At 37.0% G+C, this 14,783-nt stretch overlaps 1 protein-coding gene across 1 annotated transcript in view; it reads right to left on the bottom strand.

The window, feature by feature from the left end:
* Window positions 1-11,178, bottom strand: part of LOC149218242 (Peptidase C78, ubiquitin fold modifier-specific peptidase 1/ 2) — a 207,325-nt gene extending 196,147 nt beyond the window's left edge. The window contains exon 1 of the mRNA XM_089383863.1: window positions 11,012-11,178. The gene's annotated coding sequence lies outside the window, so the exon portion shown is untranslated. The remainder of the gene's footprint in view (window positions 1-11,011) is intronic.
* Between the last annotated feature and the right edge of the window lie 3,605 nt (window positions 11,179-14,783).

The following is a 14,783-nucleotide window of genomic DNA, read 5'->3' as shown; positions in this document are numbered from 1 at the left end:
ACTATTTAAATTAAAGTACCAACTGTCATAATTAATGTGACACCATTCGATATTGTGAGGATCTGATTCAATTAAAGGCAGATATCATGACAAAGCAGTCACCGCCTAACAAAATCTGATCCTTTCATAAAGGCGGTGAACAGATGCGTAGAGAGGGAGGAACCTCTGCTATTTAAAGGGAGGAAGGAGGATTTCAAAGGGTGTGGTTCTTTGCCTGTGGATGGGGAAGGTTGGATTTACTGTGAGTGGAAAAACTGAACCGGGTGCTGTTGAAGGAAGAAGGAGAGTGCTGTTGAAGGAAGAAGGAGAGGAAATTTATCCATACTGCTTATAATTCGGAACTATTGAGCCTTACTTGTTTTGAAGTCTCTGGGCACGGGGGAACGGTATGCATCGGTTGAGAAGCATACTGGATTGAGTATCTAGGTATACTCGGTTTGGCTGGGTGGTTTTGGTCATTCGGTAACGAGAGTGCTGGAGAAGTTCTGCAGCATCCTCATCGCAACAGCCGTAGCAGATCAGGTAAGTACTTCGTCAAATATATTAATACCATTTCCGACAGTTTCAGCAATCTTTACAGTTTCACAGTTTAGTAATGGCTCTTAATTTAGTACGGCCATTATATATGGTATCAGAGCTGGTTCAACTTTCGGACCTGTTAAGTTGTTAAAAGATTTAAAGTTATCAAAATAAGGTGGTGGTAAAGCCATTTAAATCATGCATTCAATAATAAATCTGACTGAAACTGTCTGTTAGCACTCTGCAAAACGTTAGGTAACCAGAAACTGTTGAGGCCTTTACAGATGAACAGAAAAGTACTCCATCTTCTGTTTTGAAAGAATATTTTGAAGAAACAGATGCAACTCAATCCACTGATATAACACCAGAAGTTGTTAAAAACTTTGTTGCTGAGCAGCAAAAACTTTCATCGTCAATTATACAAGAACGTGAAGAGACAGATACAACTGAAGACACCAACACAGCACCAGAAGCTGTCGAGACCTCTGCTGATGAACAGCAGAGTATTTCATCATCAGTGTTGAATGAAAATAGTGAAGAAACAGATATAGTTGAAGCCACTGTTACAGCACTAGAAGCTGTTGGGAACTTTGACACAAATGACAATGAAATGGTCACAAAAGAAACAATGGAAGTGATAGAGCCATATAAAGAAATCAATATGACTCTTATCACCATTGTAACAATAGGGGCAGGTGTTGAAAACCGAAAAAACAATGAAAATGTATATGCTGATCAACAACAAAGTGTTTCATCTCCAGTTTTGGAAGAAAACAGTGAAGAAACAATCACAACTCAAGCCACTGATACAGCCTCAGAAGCTCTTGAAACCTTTGGTGATGAACAGCACAAATTTTCATCTTTTGCTCTAAAGGAATGTGAAGAGACAGACACAACAGAAGCCACTGATACAGAACCAGAAGCTGCTGATACTTCTAATAATGAACAGAAAAGTATTTCATCTTCAATTTTGAAAGAAAATTATGAAGAGACAGACATAGCTCAAGCTAGTGATACAGCAGCAGAAGTTATTGAGAACTTTTATAGAAATGAAAATGCAATGGTAGAAAAAGAAACAATGTTGATGAAGGAGCCACATAAAGAATTCAACATGACTGCTATCACAAATGCAACAACAGACACAGTTGTTGAAAATGAAAGAAACCATGAAAATACAGATGCTTATAAACGGCAAGGTGTTTCATCCCCAGATTATTGATCTATTAGCCATTATGTGAACGACTTTTCACGCCAAATTTGCTTATATCAGATTTCAATATGCAATCTAAATAGGACTCGGCCCTTTGAGATCAGCTACAGAATATTATTGCAACTCTGGAATTTCAATAAAAATATGCCCTTAAATATTAAATCGTCCTCCTAAAGTGACTGATACAACTTGGTCCTCCTTCTAAGATATTTTAGGCCCTCTAATGGAGATGAAATCGGCTCATTCAATTGCACAGTGATAACCCATCTCGGCTTCTATGATGTATTCGACCTACCAAGGAGATTCAGCCTCCTAATAGCCCCAAACTCCCGAAGCACAATTCGACCTCCAGCAGCTAAAGACAGGCTCAAATTATTCTTACAGACCAGTGTACTCGGCCTCAGAAAAATACCCAAATTGGCCCTCAGGAAAATCTCAAAATATAAACTCCTATTCGATCATCTGGAAGATGTTATATCTCGGCCTATGTGGAAGGAATCCTTTGTTTGACGGTGGAGAGAATATCAGCTTGCATAATAGTAAACAGACAGTGACAACCTGAAGGGATAATAGACGGTTTTGGAGACAGCGTAAATAACGTGTCTGCCGGAGAGCAATTATACATGAAGGTTCGCAAAAGCCAATAGCCACGATGCTCACACATCGTTTCTAAACATCTGACGCGTCGAAACTCATTCTTAGGGGGCGTTGGTGTCAAACGATGATATTAATTGCTTAAACCTGCGACGAATGTTAACCACCGGCGGATAAAGGAGTATGCGGTGGTGTAACGGTGGAGCGCTCTCGGGCCTCCACCGCCTGGAGCTCGAAAGGTTACAGGCGGACTGACGTTCATCAAAAGACGGGTGGCAGTAGACGCGCGCTGACCCGAGTAATATTATAAAACATATCACCTTTTGTCGGTCACCGTGGCTGACAGTCTTTAGCAGCGATAAAAACGGGATGGACGTACTTGGCTCGAGGCCCGCCTCATATTCGGATAGACACGATTTCCGCCGATTTTTAGTCCTCAAATTCATTGTAATTCCTCCTAACCTCATCAACGCTGCAATCCGCTCAATTTAAACAAACCAACGCCCATTACTGTTATCGGACGAGCAGATAATTAACGAATTCATCCGCATACTGTTATTCGGTTTAATGCGGATTCGCAAATTCACAGAACTTCAAGTTACGTAATTATATAACAAATTATTCGTCTCTAATACTCAAGTAACATGAGCGTCGAAGTCTAGATCCTCGGAGTCTGCTAATTTCCCTGCAGACTTGCTATTTGTCTTTTCGTTTCCGAAGCTCGTTTTCTGATTCAGAATGTGATTGTGCTGTATGTAAGCAGTAGTTTAGACAACAAAGGACGAGAGGCAGGAAACCGACGTGAAGCAGTGCAGACGTCCAGTAATTGTGTTATAACATATAATGGAGTAGTTAGATCTTTTTCAGGGCGGTCTTAGGTGTAAGCAAGCGGAAGAAAGTGAATGAACAGTTTTGATTTCTATGGATTCCACCAAGTCTGGTCGGCTTGCAGGAGGGGAGACTCATGGGTTTCATACTATGGAAGACTTGGATATGAATATGATTGCAGAAGAAGCACATTCAAGATGGCTTAGGCCAAATGAGATCTATGCTATTTTGTACAACTACAAGTCCTTTAATGTCAGGGCGAAGCCAGTGGATACACCTACAAGTGGCACCTTAATTCTCTTTGATCGAAAAGCATTACGAAATTTTCGGAAGGATGGCCATTCATGGCAAAAGAAAAAGGATGGTAAAACAGTGAAAGAAGCTCATGAACACCTTAAAGTTGGCAATGAAGAGAGAATACATGTTTACTATGCACATGGCGAGGACAATCCCAAATTTGTTCGTAGGAGTTATTGGTTACTTGATAGAGCATATGAGCACATTGTTCTTGTACATTATCGAGAAGTATCAGAGGTTAATACCAAAAGCAGTATATCACCCCAAGGAGGTAGAAATACAATGGGTACCTCACATTTATCAAATCGGATGTGTAAGCCCATTATGTTACCAATGACCCCAGCAAATTCAAGTTCAAGTTCAGGTTACTCTGAGAAACCTGCTTCATGGATATCCTCTGAGGAGCTTGATTCTGGGGATGATGCTTCTGTATATACGCATCTAATGCAAGCTTCAGGCTTCAAAACTCCTAGTAGTGATGGAGTTCCTCCACTGGATAATGTAAATAAGGCAGGAAATCTTGATCCTGGAAATGCTGGCATGAGAATTCCTGAAGATTTGACAATTCATCAAATTAATACATTGGATTGGGAGGATTTGGTTGAACCACAGGGTTGTCTTGAAGGAATTTACTATGAAAATAGAACACAACCCAATAAGAAACCTCTTCCAAGCGGGCAGTTCAAAACTGGTGACATGCTGAACACTACTGTAAATGGCATTGGTGCCAATTTGTCCATTGATTATTTGCAACATCAAGGAAAAGTATTCAATACTGGGAAATTGGAATTGATTTTAAGGAGCTTTTGTAGTTTGAATCAAAGGACGAAGTGTGTTGACATATTGAAGGTAGGTATGAGTGTAATGAAGAGGCTTTATTTATAGGTGCTTTCCTTACTCTCTGATTGAGGGTTCATCCTTTTTTTTGTTTAAAGCTCGACTTTGTATTATTGCTTGGGAAAATTACATTAAATATGACTCTGTGTTATTGGCAGCCCTGAAGGGAAACTGACCCAATACCACGGATTGAGTTTCTTCAGATTACAAGTGTTCTTTCTGATGAGTTTTTCAGACAAAATGAAAGAGTGGCTAAGATGCCTATTACTATGCCTTAGATTGTCTATCACCTGATATAGATGTATCACCTATTGTTCCAGCACTAAAGGGCTTCTTTGATAAATGCGCTAAATGCAGCTGTCAGCGAGCTGAACTTTAAAACTATTGTGGAAATTCTTATGGGGACATCATTTATTATCCTTATTTTGCTTGAGGTGAATTGCTTTTGCTAAAACTGATAAGTACCTACTCCTCATTCCTTGTACCAGACTCTCTTAAAATAAGACTCAGTTTTGAATTGTAAGAATCACTGTGATGGCTTCGATATTTACTTCTATTTCAGACAGGATTATTTCTTAGTGTGAGCTTACCATTAATTGGAAACCCAACTCTTGCAATTGAAAAGAATATATGTTGTATATATAAAGGGCATAGAAGTGTGTACTAGACCAAATTGGAGTTTTACGATCTACTGATTAGATGTATTTGGAAATGACTTCTATTCCTTAATCTTAGTGTCATGTGCTGAAAAGTATATACAATATTTCCTAAATTATGCACTGTATAAGGTCATACATACAGTTTTGTGCTTCTGTACTTCAATTCGAAATCCCTGTTTTTAAATAAAGTTAATAAACTAATCCCAAGTATACCTAAGGTGAAACTGAATAGTCCATTGAGCAAATTTTGACTATCTTGAGGTGGCATGAAGAAATCAGTATATATATATATATATAGAGAGAGAGAGAGAGAGAGTCTGCAGTTCCATGCGAAAGGTCTTGACTGCCTCCCTAGGGATTTAAGATGTAGAATGGGCCATATCTATATGTTTCATATCTGAAAACTGAGAATAATGGAAGGAGAATGAAGAAATATAACAGATTTCTTCGATATTCACCTGAATATATCGGCTATCTGATATATCAGAAAGCAAGAACAAATTTGATTGGGAAACTATATCGAAGAAAGCAAATGTAGAAAACTGTAGATTAAAAGAGAAAGGGACTCAAATACCAAGGATGCTGTGAATTGGGATGCAGTCAGATATGCCGATCTTGAAGATACTGCAGATGCCATCAAGGACCGAGGGATGAACAATGTTCTTGCAGGGAGAATAAAACGGTTTCTTGAGATGCTTCACACAGACATTGGCAGCATTGATCTAGAGTGGTTGAAGGATATTCCACCTGATGATGCAAACTGGCCTTTCCTGCCGATGATGATATGGACTCCTTGATGCTGTGAATTCCTTGATGATATGGACTTCCTGATGATGATAATATGGACGAGATTAACTCCTTGAAGAGTTGAACGAAAGGGAGTTGACTTATTCTCTAGAGATAAGTACTTTCTTGAATGTTTTGATATTATGCTTTTAATTATTATTAGTCTCTTGAAATGGTAAAATTTTGCTCGGATGGATTCGTTTTTACTATTATTTATACTCCAGTGACGAACAAGTGGTAATGATGTTTATATTCTTACAAATTTCTAGATATTCATTTTGTTTAGTCATCCCCCTTTATAATTACTAGGGGACTCACTCCTCAACCTATCTTCTTCTATCTTGCATAGAAACCACAAGTTGTTGAATGGTTAGAATCTGCTCTTGCCTTTTATAATCAATGGTGCTCTGTAATGATATATTCTTCACTATTGGATTGATGCAATTTAGGAACATCTTTAACAATTGTTTGAAGGCTAGTTCTGTTGTTACATGCCTACCTCATACATGAACAGAACCATCACATAAACCTTAAACCTCACACATTCTACTGCTGGTGCATTTGATTACAGTTAATACAGTCTTTTGTTATTGGCTCCTGTAGTTAATGTTCGGGACATTTCAATCTCTAAGATATTTTGCTGAGATGTGATGATAATTCTACTCTACTACAACCACGTAGATGTTCCTCCTTGATAATTGAGTTTGTATAAAGTTCCTCTATGAGACCTTTCTTCAAGTTCGTATGAAAACTTCTGTAGATGTTTTCTTAATAGTTTTTACTTCAGAAAATATATATATACTGTGGACAAATAACATTCAATGAGGCCTCTAAAGAGTCACATATAATATCTTCCTTACTCAAAATTACCCCAGCTGTTATACATAATTTAGCCATGTTATTATCACAATACCACAGTAAAAGATGTAGAATTCCCTCCTGTATATTCTCTTAGTTTCTAATAAATTTCTGAGTTTTGTGTGAAGGTTACAGTGATCCCTTTTTGCACATCAGTTGTTATCTGTTAGCTGTAGGTAAACAGTTTTCCACTATACTTCCAGTTAAATGATAACAGAACCAGCCAATTGAGCTCAAGCGGTTATATATACCATTCACAATTATTCAACAGGGAATACACTGCTATTAAACACCATGTGATGAGGAACTAACTCAGAATTGCAAACAGCCATTAACTCATTCATATAGAGGCATAAAAAAAAAAAAAACTGGTATAATGCATAGAACTTAAGTTCGGACCCTGGAATGTGCGCTGGCAAAAGATCTGGAAACAGTAGTTCACTTGGCATGAATATCAACTCCATGGTAGTGAAACAGTCAATAGGATCGGATACTACGCAACATTCAGACCTAATTTAGCAATAAGATAAGTGATGAATACAACCTGAGCAAAGGTTCCATGAGCATAAATTCAACCCATAGGGCCAAGGTATTAAAAGAGTACTACCATTTAAACATAGAGCAATGTTCGGTGTGTTATTGTTAAAGGAAATGTTGAGTTCAAAATATGTTCCCCAAATGTGTTGCATACCATACTTTGAGCTAGGTATTTCAATCAATTTATATATAAAAGAACACAACAAATAACAGTATTGTTTAAAAAAAAAAAAAAGGGGAATTGAGATTTGTCTTTGCTAATGACTGTCCATATGATGCATTTTGTTACCAAGTAAGACAATAACCCAGTTAGTTGTTACTGAGCAAACACATACAGATCAATGAAAGTTTGGAACATAATGATATGTGCTCGTAAGATCAAATATCAAGTGTCAGTTAGCAATTTAAAGTCATGAGTTTTATGCACAAACAATACACGAAAGAATGATTATATTGTAAATATGAAAGCTAATGACATGAATAGATTATGGCAAGGTATGTTATACTTTAGATGACATGTATGAAATATACATAAGCTATGTGTTTTTTAAAATATTAATGCACATGTTATAAATGCATGGACAAGTGTTTATGATTGCAGATAAAATCCATTACCAAAATGACCACGTGATGACAGAAACTTCAGAACAATTAAGGCTCAAAGAAATTCCATGATAGGGTATTAACCCTGATTCTACTGGGAGGGGTGGAGGTGTTGCCCACCGTTTATCCTCTAAAACCTGGGGTCATGGGAGGATTGTGCGAGTCACGCTCCCCTAGACGTGTGATGATGATTGCCGGATGCCTACTGGGAAATCAGGTCGATATAGTCGACGCTGCCATCCTTAGAGTTTATGCATGGTTAGGTCAGTATAGCTGACGCCATGGCATACTCTAGTAGAGGACGGATAGGATGGGAGCGGAAGAGATTAGGAAGGATAGGATGATTTTAGAATAGCTTGGGAACCTGGTTTGGGCAAGGCATGACCATTAAAATTAGAAATCTATCAGCGTTCAAAATCACAAATTTTAAAGTGTCCTCACGATCATAAATGAAAATTCAATCACATAATACAATCCTTACATACCCTAAAGGAATTATCAATATACTTTATAAACCCTTAACTTCGGGACGAAGTTCTTTTGAAGGAGGGGTGTATGTAACAACCCATCTCAAATCACGAACAACTTAGCAATATTAGCATGCATGTGAGGCATACATATGATAGCTACATATGCATGCATCATATACATTGCACTAGTATATATATATATATATACATCGACTATATATCGACTATTCATGGAGAATGTCTAAATATGAGATAAATGAATTAATTATCAAAGGTGTAAATTAAATACCTAATTCTCGTAAATAAAAGAAATATACACTCAGTAAGAAATATAGTTGAGTTTATTCATATGTTTACATATATAACCCAAAATGTGTACTAATAAACTAAACCCATAAACCTTATGATTAAACTTGATATTTTATAAAACATAAAATAATATGTAATATTTAAAATCATCATGGTCTTATACTATTTAAATTAAAGTACCAACTGTCATAATTAATGTGACACCATTCGATATTGTGAGGATCTGATTCAATTAAAGGCAGATATCATGACAAAGCAGTCACCGCCTAACAAAATCTGATACTCAACAGTAGACAAGCAAATAAAATGTGAATGGAAGCATAGCATTTGCAAGAACTTGAGGAAAACTATATAAGTCTATGTGCAAGAAAATCATAGCATGAAATATTCAAGATGTCTTGCCACAAAAGCCAAGGTAGTTGTCAATCAGGACAAAAGACTAAAATGTTGGCTGGCTGCTCTTCGACAACCAGACTGGTAGATTAGCTAATCACAGAGAATTTCAGGAGTCAATATGCCACATAAGAAATGGGTTGATCATACAAGGCAAAAATTTCTAAAACAATGCAAGGCAGAAATCTCTAGAATGTGTAGAAATTTCTAAAATGATGCAAGTTAAAATAAAATTAACAAAGTTAAGTTATTTCATGTGGAAAACGATGTAATTTGACTGCCACATTAATCAATTTATTTTAGTGCTGATGCAGCCAACAACTATGAATGCCTGCTAATTCACTTTCTGCGCCTTGTTACTTGCAATAAGACTCCACACTCGCGACAGGATTTGTAATCATGCATCAGGGTTGCAAAAAAACACTGAACAGCTTATACTGAATGGCTTTTACCTGGAAGTTCGACCAGTATTCACACGGTTGAACTCAAAGCCCAAATATAATTTTCAGTGTCTATATGAATAGATAGACTCTCTTACTTACGGAAAAGGAAGGGAAAATAATCTCAGTCAAAATGCTCTCTCAAAACTCAAATAATCATCTCAATAGAAAAATCCAGCAAGAAAATTCAACATGGGCCATATTTAATTCGTTGATGTATACTAAGTTTATGGTTGAGGTTAACCAAATCAAAAAAATATATATGTAGGCTCAATAACCCTCTTGGGCTGTGTGCCCTTTGCCCTTGTTTCATGGGTCCATGACCCCCTCTTGAAAGGATGCCTTGTTTGTGTCGACTATAAATACGCAACTCAAGCTCTCATTTGTATCATCTCATCTTGTGATCTTCTGCTCTAAAATAACAGGTGTTATAACCCTAAGAACACACAATTTTGGCATTTTTCTCGTGTTCGGTATTTTTCTCTTGAGTGGATTATCTATTTCTGTTTTCAGCACTTGTGCATGACTTCTCCACTCTCACTCTAGCTTACTAGCCCTATCCCTCTCTAGCGCGCTTGTAAGGAGGCTATCTCAGAATTTGGGTAAGCTTTGGTTCCATCGATTCTTCTCTTGACCCTTATAAATCTCGACGGCTTTAGCAAGTCTGGATCCACCATAAAAATGAGCTTTTTACGAAAAAATAGTCAATTGTATTTGCGCCTCGACAAAGACTCCTTTAGCATTTCTCTTTAATAGCAATCCCAACTGTTGTCTTGTGTCAGTAATGGTATTAGATATTGACCTGCATCTAGCAAATGTTTTCACTTTCAATTTACCCATGTGATATCAGCCTCCTTACCTCCGTACTGGCGTCACTTTGAGTTGCCTGTCCGCTCTGCAGGTTGCTTTGGTTGCGATAGTTGTCTTTGTTATTCCTTCTGAAATGCAATCTTACTGAAATCAAAGGGAATTCCTCTGTTAGATATTTTGTTCCACATTAATATGGCTGCTACTATTACCACATTGGCTTGGATTAAAGCAGGCAATTAGATCAAGCATTGATAAGAAAGGCAGCCGAGGGATACCCAAAAGTCTTTTGTATTTCTATATTTGTTTGATATGGAGGCATGTTCTGAAGATTAGTGGTTAGCATTTGGCAAAAGGCATAAACACACTGCATTGGCATCAATCCTAAAATTAGACTGTAACTATTCTGTTTATAGTCGACTAGGGTCAACACCATGATATAAGAAGTTATGATTCTCTTCCCCACTACATTAGAAGCTGCGATTCTCTTCTGTACTGGCAATTTGGAGGCAGTCTTCACTATCAGGGGAATTCTCTTCTAACTTCTAAACTGAGGTAGTAATCAATCATTCTGCTAGATAATGAGAAAACTTTAAAAGAATCGCAATTAAAACAATTTCTGGGATTATGGACTATGCATTGCCAGAGTGTAAAAAAGTTATTTGCTGGATCTAGAAACCGAACTTTAATATACAGACCATTTTGTCGATATGGATCCTTAAACCAAGACACCAAGCGAAGGACATGGTTACCAATAAAAGGAATACGCCTACCAAATTCAATGTCGTCGTCAACTTACGAATTCCTTCCATTAACAGAGCTTTAATTCTACAGAAAACAAGGAAATAAAGAAAGTTCTCGCACCTTTCTTTATGTGAGTGCACACGCTCCGTCTAGCCGAGAGAATAGAACAGGTAAATGATAACAGCCTCCTGGTTTCCCTGTAAAAGGGAACGCAAAAAGTTAGCGCGGGTTTACTTTCAAATGTACTAAGAAATGCGCACGTTAACCACTTAAGAGGACTTGCTCTGTGTCACGTAAGCAAACTATGACGTGGCTATGCTTTTCTTTCGGTAAGTTTATAAGAAGAATGCCAGTCGGACACGCACAGAAATTCGATTCCCGTGGGAAAAAAATAAATATCATCACGTGACAAAATTGTAGATGAGGGTTAGTTTTGTTTATTTGAGCTTGGCCCGGTATATAATGTCGGTTTTATTGTATTTTCATTTTAAAAGAATTTTGTTAAAGGAAATGGGTATGGCTAAAAAAATTGGGTAGAAAGAAGAAATACTATATTGAGGAATTCAATTCTAAGCGTGATTTCTAATAAAAAGAGTATATTGGAATTAGCATTTTGTGAAGGGCAAAGATTTTTATTGCTCAATTAAGAATCAACTCGCATCAATTTTGGTGTGAAACAGGATAGTGGAAAAGGCCTAAAGAAGTTTGGGAAGAACGGGTGTGTACATTTTGCGCGTTTGGGACAGTGGAATCGGAAAAACATTTCATTTTGGAATGTGATGCGTACAAAGACATTAGAGAAAGTTATGGGAATATGTTAGCATCGATTTCTTGACATTGTCTTTTCAACGAGGGGATTGTTGGAAAGTTAGGTCAACCCATCATCAATTTGAATAAAAAAAATAATTGAATTGCAAAAAGTGAAAAACAAGGAACTTATGGTCCCATAGACTATTTTTAATTTTATAGACGTTAAAATATAATATCATTTCATTTCACATATTAGTGTTATAACACATCGTGAGTATAAGAAATTGGCCACTCACCATTCTCTATGATTTTAATGGTCGCTATCTTATCTTCGATTGATGTATCTATGGTATCTAACAATGTTTAAATGCATCCTTCACTCTTCCTCAAGGACAATAAGAGCACAAAAATAAAAAGTGGGGTAGAAATGGGATTATAGAAATGAAAGTGATTTTTGGAGCTTGGTATATTATATGATATTAATTTGACTTTATTACATATTAATATTATTTATGAAGGATGTTGGTTTTATGACACATGGTAAGTATAAGAAATTGGTTACTCATCATTCTCTATGATCTTATTGGTCATTATCTTACCTTGTGAGTTAGATTGATGTAGCCATTGTATTTAACAATGTTATCATATGCATACACTTCATGATCTTTCTTTTGAGGTTTGGAAGATACATAAATGAGTTTCAAGTTTTTGGATTGAAATTGTTTATCATAATTTGAAATGTTTAACATTTCGAGTGGACCCTCCCCTCATTATAAGGGTCTAAAAGAGCATAAAGGTAAGAAGCAAGTTACGGAAATGGGATTATAAAGATGAGGGTTAGTTTGGTACTTTTGGAGCTTGGCATGTCATATAATGTCAACCTCATTGTATCATGTATTAATAACATGATCTGTGAGGAATGTTGGTGTTATGGCACATAAGGCATCCAGCAAGTACGATGCCATGTAAAATTTTGACTACTCTCTCTCTTTGCACTTTTAATATTTGTTTGAATAGATAAAGCCAAGATATTTACCCAATTAAAAATGGTTCCATCCATGGCACATGCATAGATCATGGGAACCCAACTTTCCTCAAAATGCTCTGCATCCTATTTTCCATACATGCTACAACACATAGCTGCTAGCATCTGGTATACCTTTCTGAGTGGCACCTCCTTTCTTGCAAACAATCAATATACTTTTGCCCAAGTTATCTTCATTGTTTTGTCCACATAGCAGGGAATGTTGTATATATAGGTACTTTGTTGAGGCAACCTTCTAGAACTCCCTCAATATCGCTTTTTAGCAAATCCTTTCTGCACCTCTTTATGGTTGTTGGAGCCATTTCACTGGTAGATGATGAAATACTAAAACAATCGAGATCAATGGTACCTGAAATTTCAAATATGTTCATGGCAACTGAAAAATGTTAGGAAAACTACAAGATAAATTATTGTTTAAAACTAAATCACAAGTTGTGAGGTTAGAGTGTGATTGGCCTTAATCGCGGATTGTGAAAGCAGATCATGATTTGCTAAATCACGGATCACAAAAATAGGAGGCAAATGACATCTAGCTACATATCGCAAAGTTAGATCATGAATGGGTTCTAGTTGCAAATCGCAATGTCAGAGAGGAAATGAGGTTTAATTGTTGATTGTGATAGCAACCTGCGATAAGCGATTAGTGTAGTCGTCAATTAAAGATGCAAAATGCAATGTGGTAGGAACAACTAGCTATTGGCAACGAGAAAATCAGGTGAATGAAGGGCAAGGATATTGCCTTGGATTCCATCGGTGTAATAAGGCTGGGTGGGGTCAATTTCCGAGTCTAAGACCTTGAGCGCCTACAGGGAAAAGGAAGGCCCAATAACATTGCTAGGTAGAAGGATTTATAGGGCAAGTTGATGAAATGGTTGTTGTTGTGGGAGAGCGAGATAGTTTAGGTGCTAAGTGTAGAGGTTAACAATATTTATATAAGTATCGACCTAAGGGAGACGAAGCGTTGGGAAGGCAGAATGGTGGGATAACTCAAACGATAAAGAATGAAAAAGACAAATAGCACTTGTAGAATGAATGAGGAGAATGTGATACTAATTTGGGTCCTTAGCGCTAGTTGCAGTTGCAACTCACAGAGGTGGATCACAGCGGATAGAGGCTTTCTTATATTGAGTACTTGGGACTTCATAACGAAAGCAAGCAGTGGATAATGAGTTAAGGAAATAAGCCTCTTTATATAATATTGACCACACATGTGGGTAAGTCAGGCCTATTGCGGAAAAAAATTGCAAACAAAGCTAAGTCAGTGCGATGGAGTCAAGTTATCGCAAATTGAGATGCTAGTCACATTATCGCAGGTTTCTTTGTGGGAGGACATATTCAGTCACACATCGTTATTGCAAAGAGGAGATAAATATCTTTGTGATCTGTAAACACAAAGTGCAATTGGTAACAGATTGCAATAAAGGGTTTTTCAATTTTGACCTAATCCCATATATGTCATATGAATATGTGATGCACTTAATCGTAAGATTTTACAACAAGGCTCTCTTAGGTAGAGTTAAAGTGAAAAAGGACTTAGAAGAATCTTAAGCACAAATAGGTTTATGATAACCATTTTCGTGCATCTTATGAGGATTTCAAGACAATGGAGGGTCCAAATCTTTGAGTGTTGAAAATTTTGGGGTTGTTGTAACAGCTATAATAATTGGTGATTCGTGGATAGGACCATAACATCTCTACTTATCCTTTATTTAAAGTGAAGCCCGATCATTAGGTATTATTGGCTCAGATCCATGAATCCCACTAGTTTACCTATTCATCCCCAGCTATGGATTTAGTTTCTTTATCATCAAACACCAACAAATTTGATAGGGGATAGGAATAGTATATATACGGGCTTAAAATGTTCAATTTTTTTTATACAATTCTTTGGTGTTGCTCCGTTACCAACGAGCATCCATGACCCCGACAGAGTCACTCAAGAAATCACAAGCATTGCTTCTCTACCAACGAACGTCCATATCCCCGATGAAGTTTCTTACATCACCTCTCTGTGTAATAAACCTTTCTCGAGCCTTTACCATTTATTATTATTTTTTCCTTTTACTTTTTATGCACTTTGCATTATTTGGGCATTCA

This window comes from Pinus tabuliformis, chromosome Q (genome assembly GCF_031772625.1).
Source record: "Pinus tabuliformis cultivar Carrire ecotype Pingquan chromosome Q, CPIR1, whole genome shotgun sequence".
In the NCBI taxonomy this organism is placed as follows: Eukaryota; Viridiplantae; Streptophyta; class Pinopsida; order Pinales; family Pinaceae; genus Pinus; species Pinus tabuliformis.
Note: the sequence above shows the minus strand (reverse complement) of the source record. Positions and strands in the feature narration are given on the sequence as shown.